At 28.1% G+C, this 13,149-nt stretch overlaps 1 protein-coding gene and 1 long non-coding RNA gene across 2 annotated transcripts in view; one reads left to right on the top strand and one right to left on the bottom strand.

Moving 5' to 3' along the window:
• LOC107996605 (uncharacterized) overlaps positions 1–13,149 on the top strand; it is a 90,357-nt gene that overhangs the window by 17,578 nt on the left and 59,630 nt on the right. The gene's annotated exons all lie outside the window — the stretch shown is intronic.
• Positions 10,007–13,052, bottom strand: LOC133666066 (uncharacterized). Its single transcript, XR_009829621.1, has 2 exons — positions 12,525–13,052; positions 10,007–12,311 (listed from the first exon to the last, which is right to left on the bottom strand). It is a non-coding gene; the product is annotated as an uncharacterized LOC133666066 (long non-coding RNA).

Raw genomic sequence — 13,149 nt, 5'->3', positions numbered from 1 at the left:
ATATTTAGAATAGCACAGATAATATTTTACTGTCACTTTATTACGTAACAATCTTATTTGTAATATGAAAATTTCAACCAATAGGCGTTCTTATTTTAGAACTAACCAATTAGATTTGTATTTTTTCCTGAAACTAGTCTTTTAGTTTTTACAATAAGTTAGTAAATAAAAATTAATTTATATATCAATTATATTTTTTACACATTTAATAAGATTTTAATCACACAATATTTTTTATTTATCTATATTATTTTTCTAAATTTTTAATAAAATTATACATAAAATGTTAAATGTATTGGATTGGTTATTGAAAGTTCTAGAAATTGACACAGAAATCTGATTGGTAGATTTAAAATTCAACAATACGTAGCGTTTCAAGTTCAGTCTTAGTACGTTTGACGGCAGGAAATCATTTTGTGAGATTTCGTGAAAGATTAAAAGTGATATAACGTTAAAAACATATTTTATATGTTATATATTAATAAATATTGTGTTATATTTAATAAGTATAGTGATAATATAATATGATAACTATAAGTATAATGTGAATAAGTATAATGTGATAGATCAGGATGATTCAGCAGATTTGAAGGTTAAGGATGGTGGCAAAAAATATGGATTCGAAATAGAAAAAATATTCATAAAGGTACGTACTAAATATATTAAATAGAATATTTTATTTTTCGAAATAATCGAAATATTTGAATATCGAAATGCTTGATTCGTTAGTAAAAAAATTTTCTTTGTGCTGAAAATATAATTGGTAATTTAAAAATGTGCTTTTTTTTACTTCAAAGAAGTTAAATTTATTCGTCAATACTACTTTTATTCTGATTACTCGGCAAAAAAAGAAGATATAATATTTTTCTTGTTATATATATAAATGTACAATAAAAAAGCTTTTTTTCTTTTCATCATTGAATCGTGCGATTTACGCAGCATAAAAATAACTATCGGCTTGTCACGAATAAATTACCTAATTCAATCTTCAAACCTCAATATTTTACGAATATATTCATTGTCAGACGAAAGTGAAATATCGATTTGCATGTGTATTACATCGAACAAAAATATCGCAAAAATAGAACATATTTTAAACGATGATACATATGACTATCATGAGCAATTCTCACAGAAAGTCTATGATACACATATTAATCAATTCATTTCAAATTTGAAACATGATTTTCAAAAAAGAATTTATCTTTGAAATATTTGAAAAATTTGTGTTTAAATTTTAGATTAAATTTTAGTTTTAATAAAATTTTGACAAAATTAATAAAATTTTATTTTTAGTACATTCAATCCTTTTCATGTATAATTTTCATTTATTATTATAATATCTATTAAAATTTTACTTTGCCCATGCAATATCGATCACATAAAGATTAAATTAACCGAGACAAAATCCTGGTTTTAACTTGATAAAGAAAGTTACATGTATAAAGATAATTTCAACTATTATTCACGAAGTAGATAGTGAGTTAAGAGTTAATTAGAAGAACGTATAGCGTTATCGATTGAATTATATATATTAATCAAAATGAATATAGATTTTTAGGTTAATTTTTAGGTTAGGAAAGGTTAAGATTTTTCATTAAAGTATAAATTCTTCGTTTCGCGAATATAGTATTCAATATTTTCAAAATAACGTTGCATATGTTAAATATATCGTTAATATTGACTTCATTAAATATTTATTTTTATTTATCTGCGAATCCTCGAATGGAAGTGATAGCATGACCACAAATAAATAGAAATTTAGATACGATAACAGAAATTCAATAATTACATTTTATCATTCGTTTGACATCAAATTTATTAAATAAGATCGTTTCGCGAACGCAAAATCATTCTTCAGACATTGAAAAATTCATTATAAAGTGTACAGATAGGATTTTCAAATAAAAATCATTAACATGTTTACTTGAAGATGAGGAAATATAAATCATGATTATTAGCTTTATATCTAATCATTATTGCTTTGTCAAAACCATAAATATAATATGGTTATTCGTAAATATTAATATTTAAATCATTGATATCTTTGAATATGTTACTTTATAAAAGAACTTTATTTAAATATCTTATTGCTTGTGATACATCAGAATATATATTATTTTTTCACAATAACAATATTTATTTGTACAATAAATTTTAAATGAAAGAATGTCAAAATGTTTAAATAAAGTTACTTAAAATATATTATTTAATTTTTTCATAAATTTTTAAAATTTTTGTCAAATTTTACAGATAATTTTTTTTAATCTTTAATTTTTTTTAATTTATTATACAAATAATATATTAGTTGTAGAAAAATTATTTATTTAAAAATCAAAATCGAAAGTTAAAAGAAAGTAAAAAAAAAATAATCCAATCTATTTCAAAATTCGAATAAATTTTATAAATTCATTATAAGATTAAAAGTAAAGGCTAGTTGCATGTCAAGATTAGATGTTCTTTGAGATTTGGACTGAGATACAGAAAGTTCTAAAAGATAAATTATTCGATAATATTATCCTTCGAATGATAATATTTTATCTTATCGATTCGAAATTAACTGTGTGGAATCTATAAATATATATACTGCATTTCAATCAATCTATATATATATCGTATATTCGAATTCAAAATTCTCAAGATGCTAACGTGTTTCAATAGATCTATAGTATAATTTACTAAATTCTTTAAGATCCAGAATGATCAATATCATATTCTAACATGCCTTTAACGGTCCATATTCTAAGAATTCAAAGTGTTCTGCTTTCAAAATTAAACTATTCTCAAATATCAAGAATGTATTTCAAAATATACTTTGATAATATAATCTAATTCAAATCTAATTTAAACCTAACCTAAAAATTTATGACAGACCTATCAAACATTCAAAATCCATGATAGTCTGACATTGAATTTCAAACGTTTAAATATGTATGTATAAGAATTTATTGATCTATAAAAACTTCTACGGTACTTCATCAATTCAGGATTGTCGATATCGAGCCTTTCGTGGGCATAATTGTTTACGTCGACCTTCAGGATAGTAGTTATTTGGAACGTATTCTATGAATTTAGATTGGCTTGTATCAGCTTACACCTAATCTGTAATAGTTTAAATCAAATCTTTGCAATCATCTACTCTTCAATTTCGATTTGATCATGTCTCTAACAAGTAGCAGGAATCTGTGTAGCACGAATTCCAATTTTATCTATCCGTGTACGAACCTACGATTTGAAGGTTGTCGATATCGCATTTCACGAGTTCGTTTTTTTCTCGTATGCGAAGTTTTGAATGACTTTTTTCATTTATATCATTTATGTAATGAAATATAGATATCTTTGTAGATAATCCTTCAAAAAACTCCTCTATCGATTAAGATATGTCATACTTTACAATTTCAATAAATTTAATTGAACAAATTTTTGTTAAATATTAATTGTTAAAAGACTTTCTAGCTAAAAATTTTGCAAATAATAGAAAAGTATTGATTTAATATTTAATTTAATTAAGATAACATTTCTTAAATACTATTAATTGAGAATCAATGTATAATTATTACGAATGAAAGAATTCTTTCGAAAAGATTATTTCGAATTCTCTTTCATAATTTTATCCTAGATTAAGTTCATTGAGATAAATTAAAAATAAATTCTTACAAAGGACAGATTATAATATAATCCTTTAAAAATTTTTCATTGCTATTAAAAAATTGTAATTTTATAAAAAAAATCAATGTTATGATAATATCTTCACTATTCGAAAAATCTATTATTAAATTTAACGTCAAGATAGCTATTAAATTTTCAAAATATCAAATGTAGGATGAGATAGGACGAATATAAATAATATATCTTTAAAAACCTTTGATATCTTTTTACTTTACATGTAAGATTATATAAAAATTTTATTATTAATTTCCAATTTAGAATTTTCAATTTTCTTCAAGAAATGTCATATTTTATAGAATTACAAAGAGATTATTTTCAATGTATTATGTAATTTCGAACGTAAAAGGATTGAATAATGATACTTTAGTGAAACTCGGAGGAAGTTTCTGTTCTTTCTGTCAGATTAATTACGGATTTTTACGGATCTTTAATAGGATCTGTCGTATTCTGGTATTTATACTTGTTGAAAAGGGACTAGTATAACAAAGGGAGAACTGATTGTAACATTTCGATATGGGAAAATGAGAATAAAAAAAAAGATTAGCAATAAGAAATATTTTTTTACTTTTATTAACGAATCGATGGCTTGAATATTTAAATATAAAAATTAAGAAATTGGCTGAAATTATAATAGATTTGGAATCTTATTGACAATTTAAATAAAGAGATAGTTTTAAAATTAAAAATTTAATAATAATAAAGATATATTGAAGATAGGATAATTTATTTTTAAGTTAATAATTTTTTTAAACACAATAATTTTTTTAAAAATTCATTACTTGAAAAAACTATTTATTATTTTTATTGCAAATAAGAAATTCTATATTAGAGAATTCTATATTATCACACAGATTGAAATGAAAATAAAATTCAAATGAGAAAAAAACGTGATTCAAATTTTAGAGATCTTCTTTTCTATGTTCATTTTCTACGCTCGGATTAACTAAGACTGTTTCGAGATATTAAGATTTTAAAAAATTTTTATTCTTATTTTTAAATAAATAATAAAAAATAATTTAAGTTGATACTAAAATACTGTAATGTAGAAAAGATAGATGTTAAAATATTTCAAGTACTTCAATTATTGGAATACTCAAATACACTTGAATTTCCACTTTAATTCGAAAGCTTTAAAATTTCCAATATTTTCTCTCCACGTTCCTTCTCGAAGATAAATCATATCGCAATTTTATTCTTCACCAACAATACAAAAATTACAGAACTGAGGTTACTCAATAATTTTTACTTCACTTCACAATTCTACACTCGATTCGAGATAAAATCGTTTTTCAAAAAATCTATATCATCTAGTTTCGTATTCAACCTAATCTCTTTATGATCCTTAAAATATAATTTTCTATTATCTCTTTGAGATAAAAAAAATTTCTCTGTAAATGAGATACATATAAATCACAATATAATCTTTTCATCGAATTGAAAATTTGAAAAGAATTTTGATATTTAAATTAAATATTAAAAGTTTTAAAAAGAATGCATAATTGCAAAATTAAGTTCTAACAATGGAAAGAATCCGTTAGAGGAAAAAGGGGAAAATAAAAGTCAAGATTCCATGATTTGATTTCCTTTGAATTGACGAATATTAATTAAAACGAGATCTATTCACTACCGGTTGAAATTGATTAATTAACCGCGAGACAGGATGCGACAAAGTTACGCGTGAATTCGATATAATCGTGGTTTGATCCGCTCAATAATTCACCACTGTTTCGATCCGTTCCACCGGATAGGAGAAGCAAATTTAATCGCTGCTAGGATGGCCACGAAGGGTGCAAGGGACCCATTCTCTATTCGATACGATTGTTTGCGTTTGAGATTTGGGGGGACGAAGATTATAGATGAAGTGGACAGTCGATAAGGGTATTAGGGGAAAGGGTTGACGCTTCGTGGACGAATAATCAAATGATTTCTCTGTTAAAATAATCGTTATGTCAACCCATTTAAACTCAATATTTAAAGACGTAAAAAAAAGAGTTAAATATATTTTATGAAATGGGTTTTAAATTTTGACGTATTATATCTTCTTTGCATGAACAAAAGAAAATGTTTTTATAATAAATAATTGACAAAAACAGTTTTATCTCTAAAAAAAATTGAAAATTGTGTTTAAAGGATACATTTGGAATTTGTTATGAAAATTTGTGATGTTTTTAAAGATTTTGAAGATAGGATATAAAGGATTCTGGAATCGATTGGTTGCGTTTGACATTTGGGAAAGGGAGATTATGGATGAAACAGATAATCGATAAAGGTATCAAGAGAAACAGTTAACGTTTCGTATTTATAGATAAGTGAGTAGGTGATTTCTTTGATATTTCGAGCAAATATGATTTGAAATCATTTTTTGATAGCTTGTGATCTTTTTGAGAATTTTTGGAGATGGATCGAAAATATATCTACTTTGAACTTTAGCAAATTCAAATAAAATGTTTACTTTTATTTTTTGCCTATATTTATCGAGGAATATAAGTTTTTAAAATCAATATTGTTTGTAAAAATCTTTAATTTTTCGAACAAATTTATTTACTATATTATTTATTGTGCCATTTGAAGTAAAACGTATCCAATTTTAATTGGAGTATTGAAAACTTATTTGTTTTATTAAAATAAGACTCGATGTTGGAGATTTAACTCGTATTTAGCAGTTTCTCTAGAGAACTTGGAAAAAGTCGTAAAGCAGAATTTCTATCTTAAGGTTGCTGGATGAATTGTTAAATGAGATTTTCCCATGGTTGCTTCACAGAACTTGTAAAGTCAAAGTTTTTGCGGTTATTTGAAGCAAAGATTGAAGCTGAAAATTTCTACTAAAGTTTAGACAAGGAGTAAGATGAAAGTTCTTTTCTAAGAAATTTGTGTGACGTGTGTATGCTTTTGAAATTTTATTCTCTTTTGATTTTTTTCTTAACCTTAATTTTAATATTAAACTTCACAATATTTCGTGGAAATTTATTTCTAATATTCGTGAGAATTTTTATTCGATCGCGTCTATTTTCTTTCGATATAAGTAATCATTGCAATAACTTTACAATCATTCGTTTCATAACATTGTATTTCGATGGGGGAATCTGACCAAAGGTTTTCTCGCTTATTAGAAATGTAAATCTTGGAAGAAGGATTTCGTAACGACGGTGAAAAAATGAAAATGCAAAGAAAAGCAATTTTCTCGACCTGGCGTCATGAATTTAGAATACCCTCGGTAGAGAAGCACAAAAGAGAGGGAGATAGTCTAAAATTTCAGTCTGTCGTTGGCCAAATTTCGGAAAGCACGATAAAATTTAAATTATCCATTTTAATTTCGATGCTCGTGTAAATAATTCGAATTAATAAAAGCAACTTTGCGCAGAAATCATCGAAACTATTGATATAACGTAACATTTCGAATTTTACGTTGCTAAATGAGATTTGTTATACTTATGATCCTGTATAACTTCGATTAAATATAATTTTGAAATTGTAATTCGTGTACAAGAGAAAATTAGAAGAAAAAAAAGCAGAAAATTAAAAAAAAAATTCATCCTTTGCGATGGAAGAAAGAAAATAGTTAGAATCTTGAAACATTTTCCATTTGAAGAAAAAAATCTATTTTTAATCCTCTAATTTCAAATTTTATCCCATATATTTTCTCCTATTTATCTACCTAATATGAGAGATTCCGAATATATGAATTGCAATTAAGGTTTCGTTAATTAACGGAACATGAAAAATTTTTTCGTTATTTTCGATAAAATAAGAGACACAGTTATATAAATACATACATACAACACATTTGTATGTACAATTGATTGGCAAATGTGTCACAATATTACATCAGATTATAAGAGTATTAAATGAGGATTACACGTTTAAAATCTTATCGTTGCTAACTCAATAACAATTTCCATATATTAATAAGTATTATATAATATATTATGCGAAATCAACGATTCCAATACATTTATGTCCCCTCATAGTAGATGCATGCTATCGAGGTTTCGTTAATTAGAGGATCCTATATCATAAATCACCAACTGATTGACGATGATCCCGGGTCATCCATCACACCGTATAATCTGTACGATAAAGGACTAAAATTCGAGAAAATTAAACCAATTCCACGAATTTAACTGCGTAATTTAAATGCTTTTATTCATACGAATAATTTTAATCGTGGATACCATCGTATAATACATATCATACTTTTGAGATTCTCTAAGATTAAAAAACGACAAAGAAAGAATTGATATATCATATTACTAAACTTGAACCTGTCTTTTCAAAATAATAACATACAGAATATCCGGCAAATTAAATTGAAACGAATTGGGGCATAGTTAAGAGTACCTGTACTACCCGGAAAGTCAGCCGGAGAGAGTAGCTATGAGAAATTCATACACGAATACGTAGTATTACCATCAACATCTGTCTCGGTCAGAACATTCTGGGAAACCACGGGGAAACATTACTGCGCAATCTGGACGCGACGTATATCTCGTATATGATATACATACTTCATTTCTGCAAAATAGACTCGGTGAATTCCGTGTAACTGTGAATTACAACCGCTTAGATTACAGAACAATCTATGGAATGTATATTTTTAACCGCGAAACGGTTATATCGTGCCACGATATCAATTCATTTGTGGATGTATCGATGCGTGGAAACAATTAAATGGTTAATTCGAAATCTGGAAGGAGGGCGAATTTAACGGTGTACAGTAATGAGCATGGGTAGGGTGAGATGTTGAGGCATTACGTGTAGCTGATTTCTGTGGATCTTAACGCGAGATATAGTTTCAAGTTGTTTGGGAAGTTTGGGTAACTCTGCCAGGTGAAATTTAATATTGTACATTTGCGCGATAGTTAGTTATTGTACGATGGATTGTGCTGTAAGGAATTAGGTAAAGCTGTTTAGAGGAAATTTCGATATCTAGATATTGGTGGAGGTGAAGGATCCCAAGGTTCTGGGATTTTTCACAAAGTAACAGTAAAATATTTTACGAATAGAAATGAGGAAGATATAAAGAGGGATTATATAAAAAAATAATAATTGTATCTGATAGCAGTGGACTAATTTCCTTAAAAATTTCTTACGAGATAAATCCAATTAGTCTTCGTTTGACGTCAATTCTTGTCTGGATATAAACGAAAATACGGTACATTGTTATTTTATTTTTTTTATTTTTATAAAATAGTCACAATATTTTTTTTTTTATAAAAGAAAATCTAGGATCATTCAATGTATATTTATATTAAATATTATATAAAGTCTCTAATTAAATTCGTAACAATTTTTTTTTTACTAATTAATATTTTCGAATTCTTAAATCAAATAATACGGGGAACTGTTTCGTTCAAAAAAAACCAAAACTCATTAAAGCAACTGAAAAAGATAAGCTGCTTTACATGCAAGCATTTTAGATTTATGAACCTTCTAGGAAAGATATTTTTCCATGGCAGATATTACACCGTGAGAATCCGGTTAAAATTGAATTTTCTTAAGTGCCGTAACTTGTTATATCCTGTACTCTATCATTTTCATCTAAAAATATATTAACTATACTATGATACATTTTTAAATTAATATAAAATCTGAAAATATAAACTGGCAAATAACATCTGCTGTTTATCAACAAGATAAATATTGAATTGGGAAGGGAAGAATTCGTAATCTGAATAATTCAATTCCTAGTACCAGATGTCCAGCAAATAACAAGATTCAAGATTCGAAGTCTGATAATCCGATTAAAGTTTTTCTGTTCCAAAAGTTTCTATGAATGATTCTGTCTCCCGAATCTTTTTATCGCCCAAAGATTTAAAACCGGGATCTTCAGAATATTTAACTTGGGAAGAAAGATTAAGAATCTCAGAGACCAAGGAAATTAAAACGGACCGATGGGACGAGAATATTTTTACGATTAGATAACTGTAATAACAACTTATGAAAGAAATTTGGAATAATTCGTGCAAAATACATCCTCAAATTTCTTCCATTTCAAATTCTGAAAATCCAATATCTCGTTAAGCGATAATAATCATAGAATTTCTCATTGCGTGTAATTTAAAAAAAAAAAAAAATTACAAAAACTGCGTCGGATTAAAACGAATCAGTGTATTTATATTATGCTATATCGCACATCATAAGCAAGGTAATCTAAATCTTTCAACGACTACCGGATATCCCGTTAAACCTTGATGCATGTTATCTCGTAAAACTTTCGCTGTAAAGAGATGGAAATTATGACCTTCGACAAGCTGATTGTAGTTGCTGAAAAATAATACGAGACCTCTTCGTGTCATAATCGATGGGATATATCGAGGTCATAAATTAGATTGCATAGTTATAATCATTTTTTAGTTTAATAATCATTTTTAATTGAAATATAAATACAATATAATATATCTCTTGTCCACGACCATCTTTATCCTCGAAACACGTAAACTGTTAATCTTTAATTATTGACCTCAACTTGGTATCTTTCATTAATTTAATAAAAAAAGTCGTTGAGACAAGTCGTTTCAACGATTTTTCTAAGTCGTTTTCTTTCGTGAGAAAAATATAGAGGGACAAAGAGAAAGATTGCGTATCCCTTTGTGGTATGGACGAAGGTACTTAGTTAAGGTCAATAGACGTGCGCCATCGTAAAATATTCAAGATAAGCTACGTCTTCTGGTTAACAGTGTAATTACCAAGCCCTCCATGGCATTAGATCGCAGCTTGTTACCTCGCTCGTAACGCTTGTAACGCGTGATAACACTACATAATAACGTGACAACGCTAGCAAAGATTTTTTCAATTAATTCGCAAGGTGGAAAGACTTGAAAAATTAAAACGTATCGCTGGTGAATCTTGGTTCCATAAAGCTTATCTTGTGGCTATATTTGCAGCGATATTTTATTTCTAACACGGTTTGCATTTAGTTTGAATAAAACGAGAAGTTGTTAAATTCAATTTTATTTGATTAAATTATTGCGAATTCTTCAAAATCGAAATTTCCAAGAAATTCAAAATAAAATAAAGTAAAAAATTTTATGCGAATTTGAAACTCGAAGATTTTTAAATGCGATTTCGTTTTTTTTTTTTTTTAGAAAAAATTTCGCGAATAATATAATTGGACGCTGATTACAAAAAACAAATATTCGCAACTCGCAGGAATTTTACGGAAATGAAAAATAAAAATCACGCGTCAACTTCGTTTCAACATCGAAACGAGAGTATCTTTTTTTTTTTTGTGAAAAAAAAAATAAACATTGATATCCATAATAACTTTTACATAAACTGAGGGAAATAATTCTCGCTATACTTGGCGAAAATATAACGTCTATTTGTGTAAAATTCACGGTAAAATTTCACTTTATTATGAAATTTCGCATTGATATACAGCTTTTGCGTCTAATAAATGTGTGTCGTTCATATTTTGTTATAATATTCGATGATACTCGATAAATTTTCATTAATCAACGTTAATGCGACTATTACACGCACGTGTGATCATTAAAACAAAAAGACAAAAATTTTAGACACTGCGTATATAATATTAAATATAAAGCAGTGAAATAATTTTACTCGAAAATTTGCTTCGTTATCGAAATAATTAATATTTTTAGTAATTTATCGTACATTTTATTAATTACTTTTACTTTATTTCAATTAATAATATTTAAAATGTATAAAATAATTAAAAACCTTTCCTCGATATATTTTTTCGTTATTCCAAACTTGAAATTAAATTATAATCCTAGAATTTGAAATATCTTCAAATTTATAGATCAAAAATTAGAATAGTTAGAATAGAAGAAATTTTATTCTATTTTTTTTTCAAACTTAACTATTATTTATTCTAAATGTTATCATAAATCCTGATTACGATTTCTCAAAAAATTCTCTTTTCGACGATAATTCTCAATAGGACTAGAATTAAATAAATAACATTTATCCATCAAATTAAAACTGCAGAAGAAATGAAAATTTCCTAAGATGGCATTGATCTAAGAGAAAACGAAAGATCTCATCACGGTCGATTTTAAAACAATATTTGATTCTCGACAACGTGAGAAAGGCGTGAGATAATTACACATATAAATTGCGAATTATGGCGCAACAACAAAATCTCTCGACTTTCAACTTTTATTTAAGATCTGTCACGCGTAATTCATCGACAAGAATATTCTCTTGTTCGCCATTGTCATTGTTCCAATTCGTATCTCTTGGCGTTGGCTCAGCGTTATAAATCTCGAAACCCCACACTGATCCACGTGTCGTTTCACCGTTTTCATTCAGCGACGCTTATATTTTCATCGCTCGCCCCGTCGATCTTGAACAAATCTTAAATTGTTCGTCAACGATTTCCTCCCAGTTCAACTCGAATCGAATAAAAATGGAAATGACGCGAAACATAAACTCTATTTCCAGGATACGGTGGATGTTCCACCTGATGGAACGAATACACATGCTCCTCAAGCTGTGGGGCTATCGTTGATGCAATTTTATTCGCGTAACCTCGATTTCACATCGTTGCCAATCCGTGTCTCCTCTGATTTAAAGAGCAATTTTGAGGAACGATGTTTTGAAACGATGTGAAGTAGATATGAGAGAGATAATTTCGGAAAACAAGATTTATTAGATATACAGTTTATCTCGTATATCTAAAAAAAAAAGTAGATATTTTATTTAATTGTCACGTATTTCTCGACGTATTTCTTTATTTAATTAAATATTTCAAAGAATAGAAACGATTAATATTATTGATACTAATTTGAACTATTTCTCTTTGAATAATAGTTGCATTATTATTATTATTATTATTATTATTCCAATGTAACAGTTTACTGCATTATTTTAACCAAAGATAAACTTACCTAAATTGTCTATAAACAATGTATCTTCGATCCAACGTTAATTGTGTTCAAAATTATTTCGATGATGATTTGATAAAAATTATTTCTGTACACGATTAATCACGGACAATAATTCTCAAACACGTCTCCCAACAAAAGAAATTCTCAACGATCCATCCCCGATCGATCCCCGACAATCCCGTTAGAGACCCTCGATGACACGTGATGCACGTACAACGATGGAGTCTCTCGAACGATGCTTTTCATTACGGATCATCAAATCAAGACGTCCCCGTGTGACGTCCGTGAACGTCTTTAAAAATAAAAGCAAGCTGGTGGAGCAGGGGTTGGGGGGAGGCCGACGAAATAGTGGCTGTTACTTGCGTCGTCGTCGTCGTCGTCGTCGTCGTCGTGAACGAAAGGCGTGTGCAATTGCAGCCAACCTCGTGTACAGAAATAACCATGGACACCATGGAAGTGCATAAAGGGAATCGAGGAACGAAGGACGTTCCTCGTTGACCCGAATAACGTGACCCGTATTCCAGGAATGGCCGCAGGACGCCTAGGTAACATCGACCTGAAACGCGGAGCTCGATGACCTGCGTGGGTGCGCCGAAGGATCCTTTCCCCCGGATTAATTGAAACT

This window comes from Apis cerana, linkage group LG5 (assembly GCF_029169275.1).
Source record: "Apis cerana isolate GH-2021 linkage group LG5, AcerK_1.0, whole genome shotgun sequence".
Taxonomy (NCBI): Eukaryota; Metazoa; Arthropoda; class Insecta; order Hymenoptera; family Apidae; genus Apis; species Apis cerana.
Note: the sequence above shows the minus strand (reverse complement) of the source record. Positions and strands in the feature narration are given on the sequence as shown.